Source organism: Ammodytes marinus (assembly GCF_949987685.1).
Source record: "Ammodytes marinus genome assembly, chromosome: 19".
Taxonomy (NCBI): domain Eukaryota; kingdom Metazoa; phylum Chordata; class Actinopteri; order Uranoscopiformes; family Ammodytidae; genus Ammodytes; species Ammodytes marinus.
In genome coordinates, this window is record NC_137223.1 from 1677795 (window position 1) to 1690000 (window position 12206).

Consider the following 12206-nt stretch of genomic DNA (forward strand, 5'->3'; position numbering starts at 1 on the left):
CAGCGTTAGGAAAAAGTGCTACGAAGGCTGTGACACAACACATTAAGAAGCGCAAATAGACCACAAGAAAACAGAAAGTGTTCCCCAAGGACACTGGATTTGCTACTCACAGCCATATGCTCTCCTGCTCAAAACGCCATGAAGCTTCTCTTTGCATCAGTGGTGTTGGAAAATGAGATAAAGAGTTTTTTTTTTTTAATTTATTTTTATTTTTTTTATCTCATTTTCCAACACCACTGACGGATAGCCTTATCTGGAGAACCTTAGCTGTGAGGACAGGCCGTGGGACACACCCTGCCTCTGCCACCATTGAAACACGTTGATCATTGGGGTACGCTTTAAAGCTGTACATCTTGCATTATACCTTAAGGTAGGGTGTACCAGTGTTTGCCTCGTGTCACGGCCGATTTAAGTCCTCAGTATCCAGTGAAGTTGATGTGCTCAGCCTCTTCTGATTCCTTGTTTTGATCCAGTGATCCTCTGTCTGCCAGCCACAGCCAGCCCTCCCCTTGCATACTTTGTCCCTGATCTGTTCCCTGGTTACCTGTGGCCCTCCCTTGATCTCCCCTCACTCCGTCAAGCCACAAAGTCTCCCGTCTTGTCTGTCTGCATAGTGGGTTCGGTTTAAATTTTATTTCGCTTCACACAAGGATTGCATGCTTTTGTCCCTAGACGATTTAAGACTATTCCCCTGCGTTCTTCATTTGTAACATTTCCCTAAACCAATTAAGTGTTTACCACGTATAGGAAAAAGTGAGCACTGGAAAACCATCAGCCCGTCTCTCTGGAGTCATGGCATGATGCAATATTATTGTGTCATAATGTCGCAAGAATTAAAAAAAATCCTGTTTATGTTTTAGACAGGACCCCACCTTCACCAGTATCTCTCAGAATATTCCTGAAAAGCTCACACCAGAACCAGAGCTCTTTCTTTTTATTAGGGTTTTTTTTTTCCGTTTCATCTCAGTGCATTGCATGTAGGCTATAGGCTAAAAACCACCAGTGCACACATGAGCAGGCACATGCAACCCACAGGCGCATTGTGACAACTGTTTCCTTGAGTTTATATAAAGCCTATTGCACATTGAACAAGGACGCCTGACAGTATATTTCCTAGGCTGCGGTACAGGAACCCCTTGACCCAGGGGATTTTTTCCGATTAGGAGATGTGGCTTTCTCCCCTCCTTTAGGTCTGCCCTATGAGGCTCTTTCCAATGATAATATGACAAGCATGGCATTATTTCTGATTCCTCATCTCCCTGGTCAGTAATCCAGAGACTGATTAATATCTCCCATCGCTGTCAATCTTCCATATCTTGGGGAAATCTGGATACTTTGACGTGCTTTCCCAAAGAGGGTGATCGGAGAAACCGTCTGACTGAAATCACCAAAGGGCCGGAGGACTCTCTTTAGATATGAGCTTGCCCCTAGCACATATCTCACACACATGCACACACACACACACACACACACACACACACACACACACACACACACACACACACACACACACACACACACACACACACACACACACACACACACACACACACACACACACACACACACAAGCACAAACAATTTCCTGTCAACATAGCCATCAACAGTTGGACCTCTTGAACTGTAAACATATCACCGTTAAACTCCCATCACTTCAAGAGTCTCAAGTGAATGCAGCACCTGATCCATGAAGGGCCCGCAGAATGACACATCACTGAGTCACTGCTGCTCTAAAGCAAACGGCATGTGGCAACAACACCGGATGAATAAAAAAACAACGTGGACACATTTTAACCTTATTTTCCCATTTAGTTTCCACTCTGGAGTTATTTGGTATTTGTGATATAGGAATAATAATAATAAAAAAAAATACCATGCCTTTTTTTTTTACTGTTTAGTCATTAGCCTGCCAGACATCTTGTATTCTTGATGTCCTCCGTTTCATTTCCCAGTGCACCCATAGGCTCAGTCCAATTATTTCCCCCGAAAAGGCTATTACCGCCGGTGCTAATAATAGACCTCCTGATCTTGAAGTTGATAAGACTTGCAGTAAGCTACCTGTAGCCTTGTTCAAAACCAATTGCAGACTTTAAGTATTCGCTTTTGCCTTTTCTTCCTCATTACCCAGAACAATCCATTACAATGCCCAGGGTCCGCTTATGAAACTGTGTGCGGTCAGAAATAGGCTGACACACGCACACACACGTCGTAGGAGGAGGAAGCAGCCGGAGTTCAAACGCAGAGATTCCAGTGAAAGGAAGTGGGAGGCAATGTTTACACGCTACAAAGGGTTGCAAGATCTGCAGATGTCAGATGTCAGATTTTTTTTTTCTTTTTCAAAGCTTCATTCTTCCTCCAACCATATCGTTTAAGAGAAGGTGAGATCGTGTGGGTGGAAAAAAACACTTGTCAATAGGAAAGAACTAAAAGAAAAGGAGAGATGTGTCTATTGCATAAGTATTCATTTACTGTGGTCACGGCCAAAGCATGTAGAAGAAAACTGCCTCTCATATTTTTAGAGCACCTGTAGACATACACTGGCTAATATCCAAGCACACAAGTGGGTTGGGCAAAGCTTAACAAAATGCCTACACCATGTTGGGCCCCTCCATGGACTTTTTTTACTTTTTTTTTTTTACTTTGCCAAATCCCAAAACATGAGCTTCAGATCAGAGCTGCAATCGGGCTTTAAGCCAGACTTGAGATTGCCTCAGGGCAAACTGAGGGTACTCGCACACGCACACACACACACACACACACACACACACACACACACACACACACACACACACACACACACACACACACACACACACACACACACACACAGACAGACGCATAGGCACACACAAACATCAAGCAAGCCCATCACCAGTGAGTTTTGTGGGTACGGGTGCATTACTACTGTATGACAAGTACTCTAGGACACAGTTTTACCCTTTCACTCATTAACCTCTCCAATAAATATATTAATCATGTGTTTTGACGCAAACACAAAGCAAGTAAAACCTTGTATATCTAACTTATAATCTTATCAACACTAGACCAATGGTGCAGTCAGAGTTAGATTGCTGAGAAAAGTTTGTCAGAAGAAAAAAGAGGAAACTAGATCAGACCCGCAGTGTGCAATAACTGACATGGCAAAATAATGGAGTGCACAATAACTGGGGCAATAACAACGAGCTAACCAAGAAAGCAAATAAAACCATAGAAAAAAAGTTTGCTGAGGCAGATAGATGGACCTTAAGGTCGAGTAAATGTCACAATCAAACAACTTTTTTTATGCTATTGCTGCTTCCTGCATCCAAATAACTTAATAATGATTTGAGTTACAATTTCTATTCTTTCTATATTTACACATATCTTTTCTCTATGATTCCCAGTAATTTAATCTAAGGGAGGACCACTGGTACCTGACTTGGGTGGTCTGAGAACCACCGTAGATGACAATGATCGAGAACATAATTGAAACATGGGTGTACACTTGTGTTTTGTTCCGTGTATGTACTGTTATTTGCAGGGCTTGCTATGTTTTTTTGTTGTGTCTATTTGTGTCGGTAGGTGAAAGGTATAGTTGTTTTGGCTATAGCATTTCTTTATCTGTATTATTACATTTTGGGACCTCGTCCACTATATGCCAGTCTGTTAGTAAAAGGTATGCAACACTGAAGGCAATGAGTTTTAACCAAACCCACTCAATGTTTGTCAGGGACAGGTTGTGAATTGTGAGGGGATAATGACAACACTGATTTTGACAATAAGGGATTTTGAGAACAAGCTATCGCTGACTCCACCTTTAATCTATGACATATTGAACGTGTTGGTTTTCCAGTGCTGATTTCTGCTGTGGTTGAAGTTGCATGTTACAACCACAAGAGGTCGCAATTTGGTCACAAATAAAGCAGGGGTGTCTTTAAACTTCAGAGTCGTATTCTTATCCTTCTTTACCTAAAACTTGTTCAATTACACTATACATCATGCATATCCACAATAAATTACAAAATTACAAAAAAATAAATACATGCATAAACATACACACACTATAGTTGAGTGTGTGTCATTTTTACAGAGCACCAAATGAATCCTAAACCCTTTACTTTTTCTCTTAAACTGTAGAAACCCCTAACATAAGAATTCCCTGAACCAAATTGTAAGGTGGGCTAGTAGGCTGATTGGAGAGCCACAGCTGAACCCAGAATCCCTGCATACAAGGCAGCTACAGAGACTAGCTGGGTCTATCTTGGAAGATGGATCCCACCCACTATATGGTGAATTTCAACTTCTCCCATCAGGCCGAAGGTACAAAATGCCTGCCTGCAAAACAAAAAGATACAGAGGCAGTTGTGTTCCCTCAGCTGTCAAAACATTAAATAGTAATTAATTAAGCTACACACTAACTTATTAAATGGACTGTACGGCCTTCTTCATCTATTTATTTATTTATTCTGACCTTGTTTTTTGTATTTGCCATGATGGCTTGTATTCAGTATTTATCTTTTGATAGTAATACCTTTTTGTATGCTTTTATTCCATGTTCCTATGTCTGGAGCACTGTTGTCACTTTTATGTCACTGTCTGTCGATGTTGTTAATGTTGTCTGTGTCTGTGTCTGTGTGTGTAAGTAGCCAATTCTTTTTAACTGCAACCAAATCTACCCTCGGGTACAAATAAAGTTACCTTACCTTACCCCACACTCATCCCAAACATAAAATAACTTTTTTGACTCACCTGTGGTATCATTAAATGTTCCTTATTCTCCTTGTAGCATACAGAGATGAATCATTTGCTGAGGTATTCATAGAGTGAAGAGTTGAAAAAAGTATAATGAGATCACCACAGATGTTAGTCACCAGGATTCGTAACAGCATGACAGCAGGTGCAGGTGAAACTATATTATAATATTTAGCAGCATATTGAACAAGGTATCATTTGACTTGTGTAAGGTTATTTAAGGCAGGAGAACTGGAACATACACCAAGTGATGTAGACTTATTTAAACTATAACTACTATACAACTGGAAGGAAACCACCATTGAGGATAGAGGTCATTTCTTTGGTCTTTTTTTGGACATGAGGGCTTTAAAAATAGAAAGTGAATAGGATAGACTTGTGACTCATATGTAAAATCCTGGCTGCCACCCTTACTGCTGCTTTTTTTTCATCGAGCGTTTTTCTCATCATCATACATACGCCTACTTCCACATATTATGTGTCTTGTGTTTCACAATTGACTAAAAGTTGACATGGAAGTAGCCTATGTAACACTCTATATTAAAGGTTCACAAAGCAACTTTGGGTGTGTCGGAGAAGTGAACATTTTCTAAGGTACTGTATATTCTCACAACGGAATAAACTATCCTACCTGAAAAGTTACTGTTTCACTGTTGTTGTTTGCCCACAGTTTGGTTTACAAACATATTATAGTCTTACGTTTGGTTCCAGGTGCCCTTACAATTATTTAGTTTTGATTTACGATGATAGAATTATTAAATTCTAAGAATTAAATGTAGAGAAAATATGTTTTGTAAACTAACTGCAGGCGCTGTAAATGTAAAAATTTAAACTGCACATTGCACCGTTAACTTCTTTTAAAAATGAATATTAGAAGTCTACTATAGGCCTATATAATCTGAGAATCAAGCTCCAGATTTTTCCTATATAGCCTTAAAGCCTACATGTTGTAAAAATGTAGGTTAGGCAAATAAAATTGCCCCACTGAGGCTGTAAAGTCATCCCTGGCCAAACGGCAAAAAAAAAAAAAAAAAAAAAAAAAAAAAGGGGGTGGGGGGCTGTAAATCTGTATGGGGACGTCCTTTGTTCGACGTTTAGTCACCTATGTGGCCCCCGGAAAACCATTAAACGAGGAGGACTTCTCCCAGGAGCCCAGCATTCCTCAGATTCCTCCGGTCTGATGTCAGAGCGGAGGGGACGGAGCAAACCGAGGCATCTGGACCTGCTGCTGCCTTCACGGACCCCGACATGGCTGCGATCTCTGAGCTCTGCCTCGATGTATGTGGGACCCTTCACCTTTCTGAGTTGGGCTATTTCAGTCTCGAAAATTAACGTGGACTCTTCTTCTTACTAGAATTTTTTTCTATCGATCAATGAAGTTTTGTCTTCGTTATATCTATTAACCCCCCCCCCCCCAAGGTAGGCCTATATATCATTCATCCCCCCGACATCAGGGCTGGCCTTTCCCTAATGCACACAATGTGTTTTTGTTTATATGCCTATAGGATAATTTTTCTAATCCAAGCCTACTTCTTAAACGGATGAAAAGCAGGTAAAATTCTTTATTTAAGCCTATTACTGGGAGGAAACACACTCCCAGCCAGTTAGCTTAGAATAAGGAATTCAAATAAAGGAAAACATCTAGCCTGAATCAAATGAATGGGCCCGGCCTACTTAATACATGTAGGCCTACTACTATCTTATCAACACTTAGGCCTATTGTGCCTGGATGGCCAAAGTGTAGGCCTAATTAAAACGGGGTAATTTCAAGTTATTTTGTTTAGCTATGCTAACACAAAAAGTATCAATCTTGTCATCTAAAATCAAAAAGGGCTATTTCCCAAAAGTATGACATTTATTTTATTCTATTTGAATGAAGGAAGTTGCTGTGTAGGCCTAATTCATTAGCCTAAATAAGAAAAAAGTCTGAAAAAAAAATCTGATTCTTCCTTGCTATCCTTTTAATAATCCCATGACCCCTTGCTCCTCTTGCCACCCAACTGTTTATTCACCTCCTTGTCCAACAACGTCAAAAAATCGCGATTCCAATATTTTCCGCGGCTTGTGAACGCAGCATTATGCTCCTCTCTCTCGCTCTCTCTCTACCCCTCACCCGTCCTGAACGCCTCCATTGACCGAGAGAGAGAGAGGGACCACTACTATAAACATACCGAGAGTCCCTGCGAGGAGGAGGCGAACAAGTACAAGACGAACTCCTCGTTTGTTATTCACGGTCAAGTTTGGAAACTTTTTCTTTAAAGCTACGTTTGCTCAGTGGGAGAAAAAAAGAGTCTATATAAAAAAAACTGGGAAGCATCGACAGGACGGAGCGGCGACTGTGACCGTTACGACTTTTTGTTGAAGAAAAAAGTTGCGCTCATATGATTTTAGGAGTCTCTCGAGATTTACTTTCTTCCACACGGGAACTTAAAACGTTTTTAAAAGTCAATAAAAACCCATACGAGGATTATCTTTTTGTCCGTGAGGTTCTACGCCGTCGAGCAAAGAGGAGTTTTTTTTTCCTCCGGTCGAGGGGAGCAGAAAACTGCATGTAAGCGCAAGATAGACGGTAAGTTGTCCTGCAAAAGAAAAAAGGAAAAAAATACACAAGCCAATAGCCCTATACTGTGAGCGTTGTGTTATTATGCCCGTGCCCTGATGGTTTACAAAGCGCTTAGGAGTAGAGAGTTAACTCTAATGTAAAAAGTGTCTCAATCAGCTGTGTGTGAAATGTAGGCCGAGCTGGCTTGGGCCACGTATAGGGGCAGACAGGGGATCCCAAAATCATTTCATGCAAAGTCTCCCCCCCCCCTACCCACCCCCGCCCTCAAGCACATACACACACATTAAAAACACAGACAGATTGTTGATGGGATATGTCGTGGACTGCTGTTGGCTGTGATTTCACAGGGAACTGGAGAAACCTGGCCTAATTAACCTGCATATAACTGAGAAAAAAACAGTGTTACCAGAGGTAGTGAGGCAATACCTTAGGGTAATATTACTACTGAAGGTATATTTCTGCATGTGGAGCCCTTTCAATACCCCTCCACCCCTACCCCCCCATCCCCCCCCATCAGGGTCCAGTATGGGCATCTCTCCTGGAGGCACATGCCAGGCTGAGTTCACACCACCTGGATAATCTAGCCTGGAACCTACTCCTCTGGAATCCTACATTTTGACAGTGGGAAAAACAAGCCGCGAGCTTGTTGTGACCTGTTGACTGTGATTCTAGTGGACAATGCATGAAGTCATCCGTGTAGAAAACGAGTTGCAAACGCATTGGGATGACACCCCTTCCTATTACCTTACTCATTACCTGGCTGGCGATGATGACATTTAATTTGTTGTTGAGCTCTCTCTCGCGCTCTCGCCTTGGGAGTGTGTCTCGGTGTGTGTGTGTGTGTGTGTGTGTGTGTGTGTGTGTTCGTTCACTGTGCTTACATATTTGTGCAAGAGTATGTAAAAGATGTGTTTGGACATGCACCCTTGGACTACCATCATTACTGTAAAAAAAGAGGGAGAGTTTTGTAAAGGCAAATATAGCATAGCTGTAGGAGGCGTAGGCCGTACACACACACACACACACACACACACACACACACACACTCACACACATACACACACGCACACACGCACACACACACACATCTGGCTGTCTTTATAAGCTCAAAGGCATGCTGTGTAAATTATATGTTGCCAGAGCAAGTGGCTTGGGAGTACACATCACTTTTCAAACACTGCTGGAGGATTTAAAAGGACCAAAAGTCAGAGCAGGATGATCCATGCATCCACGCGTTCTCAGTGAAGCGGTTAAATGTCTAATACACTTCTCTGATTATTTCCACAAAGGAAGTGCCAATTTTTCGTTTGCACTCTGTATCCTTATTTTTAAATAAAAGGAATTGTTCTAATGAAATGATAATGCCGAGTCAGTCCCTAAAGGCTTCATGTTATGTTGAAGGCCAGCATGGTAAGATTCATCATATGTGTTTACTGCACAGTGTGAGCCTGCTGCATTTAAGAGGAAAAGTGGCTATTGTTTGTGCAGCTAGTGGTCATTTGGGTCTAAACGCCATATGATTGCTACGAAGGGCAGATATGCCCGTAATTATGGTCAAGTGTTTTACGCTGTAGCAGAAGGCAAGGAGGGAGGGAGAAGAAATGTTGTTGTTTTGGTTGACAGGTTAAGAAACGTACAGACAGAGTTCCTTCTGTTGTTATTCTGCACTGAAGCAGCGTGGAAAAGGCGGTGAAGGAATTTGTGTTGAAATAAGCATATACAATTCTTATTGTTTTTTTTTCTGTGATTCAAAATAAGGTATTTTAAATTAATAAGACATTTTTTTTTATCATACTTGAGAAACCCAACTCCATTTGAACAGGAGGTTTTTGCACAATATCTGTTGAGTCAATAATATTTTTGTCTGCTTATTACATTTGATCATTTTTTAATCTCTACACACTCTATGTCAAAAATGCCAAAAAGAAATCTTGGCAAATGGGACTACCTTTCTACCTCCATCATTGTAAATGAGGTTTTCGGTCAGTACAAAACAAGCAACTTATGTATATGTATGTTAACTTTGGGCTGCAGGGAATTTGGGTGGATATATATTGTTCAGTTTACCATTATCTGACATTTGATGAACCACATTATTAATTGATTAGAAGTTTTAGGAAATCAGTAAATAAATATACAAACATACAGTATATGTACAAAAATTAAAACATTTATGTAGATATTGTGCAAGCCAGGTTTCTGTGTGTGACTTTGAGCAGCAAATCGTGTGTTGTTTGCGTGTGTGTGTTTGCGTGTGTGTGTGTGTGTGGTGAGTGTATTTAGACTGGCAGATATGCCTTTTGTCAGACGATCTGTGAGTTGTGTAAATGCTGTGCGGCCCTGACAGACAACAGCAGAGCGGAGAGCATGCTGCGACCTGCCCAACTCTCCCACACTCCACCTACCTGAGGCACCTTCCAGCCAGGTGTTACGGGTGAGCTGTCAATCACTGTCGGAGCCCCGCCCCTCTCCCGGACTGCAAGTTGGACTCCTCTGGTTTCTATCAGCCCTCAAGTTTAAAAAAAACACGTGACGCTGTACCTAAATCTTCATGTATTTTTCCGTGTGTGTGTGTGTGTGGTTTAAGCCCACTCCTCTTTTCCTCCTATAACAGAGCATCAAGCAGAGACATTTTCCGTTTGATCAGAAGTTTAAAATGTGTGAATTTTCCATTTTCCCTCGCTTGCAGCCATTTATGCGTGCTAGATAAAGCCGGATGTGAGCAGTAGCAAAAAACCCCAAAGTGCCCTGCTGCATTCACAGGCCTGTAAACTCTATTGAGCTCCCTGTTAATGTTGCTTTGCCTGAGGGTTCAGCTGTGAGAAAAAAAACAACACTCTGTGGCTTTTTGGTGATGGAGCATGTGTGTGTATGTGTGTGTGTGTGTGTGTGTGTGTGTAGTAGTAGTTGTGTTTGTGTGAATGGGTTTGTGTGAGTGTGATGTGGTTCCCATGGAGGTGGTTGGGGCATGGAAAATGTGAACAGCACCGTGGTTTGGCTGGAACAGACATGGGGGGGGCGAGGGGGTGGGTGATGGTCCCTGTATTTCTGTTGTTGCCGCTATCAGTGCGGCCGTCCGTGTTTACTCACTCCTTCCCACCATCCTCTTCAACCCCCCCCCCCCCCACCCCCTCTGCTTCTCCTGACCAACTGTCCCAACATGATAAGAGCCTGAGAAACACCGCTGGCTCAACTCTTCTTTCCCCTGTATTGCCCTGTTCTCCGTATCCCATCACTTTTTCCCTAAAGCCTTTAACTTTTGGTCTGGTTACCGTGGAATCACCCCCAACTTTGTGTACATTATATACTGTACAAACACACACACACACACACACACACACACACACACACACACACGCAAGTACTGCACTCTCAATCACGTCCCCAAACTACTGCTGCCATAGGAGGAGTCGGCAGCGCACACACACACAGTTGTTTGGGAAAATGTGTGGCGGGCCAGTGTTGAGCTGTGTCCCTCTTTGATCCTCCCCCCCCCCTCTCTCTCTTCATGTTCTAGTGACAGTGTGTTTAGATGGCTCTGCTGCCAGCCTGAAACACTGGCCATTCCCTATCTACTGCGCCTGTCAACTCCGCAGCCCCAGATCAACACACATTCCTTTTGGTTTTTTATGATATTCAGGGTGCTGTCTATTAGCTCACAGATATTCACTGTCAAATTTATGGAGCTGGAAAATCCCGGATATTCTGGGTATCTAGGATTGGCACCTTTTTATGATGAAATATATCTCCATGGATAAAACAGGAAAGGTGAACAGGCGGCTGCTTTTGCACAAGGTGGTAGAAGGAATTTGAAATAAACAGCATCTGGGCGTGTGTGCACCGAGGACAATCCAGGAGATCCACTTTATATTTGGCCTGATGTTAAAGTGGTGACATTTTAGTTTTTTAATGATTTATTATGCTGTTTCAGCTTAATTGGATAGTTTTAAGAGAGTTGAAATTGGGAGAGAGGAGGAAGACACACATACACACACACACACGCACACACACATACACACATTTTAGATGTGGGATTTTTATTTGAACCCCCTGTTGAACCTCTTGATCTATGGAATAGTGTGTGTGTGTGTTTGTGTTATAGGGACAGAGCGGGAGACGGCTGGGGAGAGAGATAGAGTGTGTGTGTGTGCTACAGACAAGGATCTATGGCTGTCTGGATGTCACCTCAGTGCAAACACCCTGCTCTATGTGTTTGTCACCTGCATCACATCAATACTTGCATGTGTGTGTGTGTGCGTTTGTGACAGTGTGTTTATGTGTTTCTTTGTCTAAGACATGGAGTCGAAGAGAGAGAAAGACAGACAGAGACAGAGAAAGACAGACAAACAGAGAGAGCGAGAGAGAGAGAGACAGAGAGAGAGAGAGAGAAAGAAAGAGAAAAAAAGCGGTAAGCTGGAAAGTGAAAAAGCAGATGCGCTTGTTAGAAACACGCTGTATGGATGCCTGGCCCCACCATCTGCTTGCAGCTGCTAATGTTTGTGTATGACTGTCAGTCCGTGTGGTTGTGCGTTGATATGTGTGTGTGTGCGTGTGTGTGTGTGTGTGTGTTTTGTGTGATGCAGGACGTGTTAGCAAGCACACAGTGTATTGTGGAATTCATATTTATGTATTCATTGAACGTAAAGAAATGTGACGACACATTTTATTGCTTTTCTTTTTTAAGCATTTAAGTACACACTCCCCCCCCCACACACACAATCCTCTGGGTCCGACAGAAACCCATATGGCCAAAATGTCATAATACAAAGAGGGCCCTGGTGGCGTGTCCCGTTGTCCTCTAAGCATTTTGCTGTGTGGTTCACATGCACACATGTTCCATTACTGAACATTTTTATTGCATTATTCACTATTTCCCTACTTTTTCTTAATTGATTTTTAATAAAAAACTATT

At 42.2% G+C, this 12206-nt stretch overlaps 1 protein-coding gene across 1 annotated transcript in view; it reads left to right on the top strand.

Annotated features, from left to right (window-relative positions):
• Window positions 1-6876: 6876 nt before the first annotated feature.
• Window positions 6877-12206, top strand: part of LOC307265989 (tyrosine-protein phosphatase non-receptor type 14-like) — a 44632-nt gene continuing 39302 nt past the window's right edge. Inside the window, exon 1 of the mRNA XM_080047851.1 lies at window positions 6877-7300. The gene's annotated coding sequence lies outside the window, so the exon portion shown is untranslated. The remainder of the gene's footprint in view (window positions 7301-12206) is intronic.